Source organism: Hypanus sabinus, chromosome 6, assembly GCF_030144855.1.
Source record: "Hypanus sabinus isolate sHypSab1 chromosome 6, sHypSab1.hap1, whole genome shotgun sequence".
Taxonomy (NCBI): Eukaryota; Metazoa; Chordata; class Chondrichthyes; order Myliobatiformes; family Dasyatidae; genus Hypanus; species Hypanus sabinus.
In genome coordinates this window covers 33881208-33882136 of record NC_082711.1, presented here as the reverse complement: position 1 = coordinate 33882136, position 929 = coordinate 33881208, and the positions used below count along the sequence as shown (strand labels likewise).

Genomic DNA, 929 nt, shown 5'->3' with positions numbered 1-929 from the left:
AGTTGCCGCCGTATGATTGGCTGATTAGATATTTGCGTTAATGAGCAAGTGTACCAGTGTGCCTAATAAAGTAGTCACTGAGTTTATGGTGGTACTCCGAGAGGAGGAGGCGGGGCAAGGGTGTGGTCAACAGCTTTCCCCATCATCCCTGCCAGCCAATGTTATTCATTGTACGAGTTTAAAAATATTTTCATGCGATTATGGTGGGACGTTTAAGTTCGCTTATAAGCTTGGGTTACACGGTTATCCATGCCTGTGTTTGTGGGTCACCCTGACTGTAAATGGGGTGTTTGATTATCACCTTCCTCTTCTGTACGTGACTGAGCAGGTTCTCACTTAGCGAAGATGTTCTGTCTGTTATCGCTTCGGCAGCACATATACTAAAATTGGAACGATACAGAGAAGATTAGCATGGCCCCTGCGCAAGGATGACACGCAGATTCGTGAAGCGTTCCATGTTTATAAGAAAATAAATAAAACCGGCTGTTGAGATGTGAGGGGTTGGGGTTATACCCCCTGAATGTAAATATGAACGAATAAAATGCCATGAGGGTGGCAAAACATTAGAACTTTGAAAATGTAAAGACAGTAATGGTACCAACTGTAAAGTATTGAAAGTCTTTGAATGGTTATTGTATATAATTTTATTTTGGAATAAAGTATATTTTGTTTAATTAAAAATACCGGCTGTTGAAATAAACAAGCTCTCTCGAGTGATATCATGCACCGAATGCTCGCCACATTGGTGTCAGGAGTGGAATTAGAAATTGATTGTGAATTTGAAGATGATTTTGGGTGGAGCTCCTTAAGTCCCGGGAAATAAACTGAGGAACCGAGCAGTATGCCTCCCTGTGCTGTCAGACTGGGCTCTCGAAGACGGGACGCCGATCTGGAGGGAGGACATGGAAACCGAGCGTATTGCCTTCCCA

The 929-nt window shown here is 43.1% G+C and overlaps 1 non-coding gene across 1 annotated transcript; it reads left to right on the top strand.

Annotated features, from left to right (window-relative positions):
* Nucleotides 1–352: 352 nt before the first annotated feature.
* Nucleotides 353–463, top strand: LOC132396217 (U6 spliceosomal RNA). Its single transcript, XR_009512910.1, has one exon. It is a non-coding gene; the product is annotated as a U6 spliceosomal RNA (small nuclear RNA).
* The last annotated feature ends 466 nt before the right edge of the window (nt 464–929 follow it).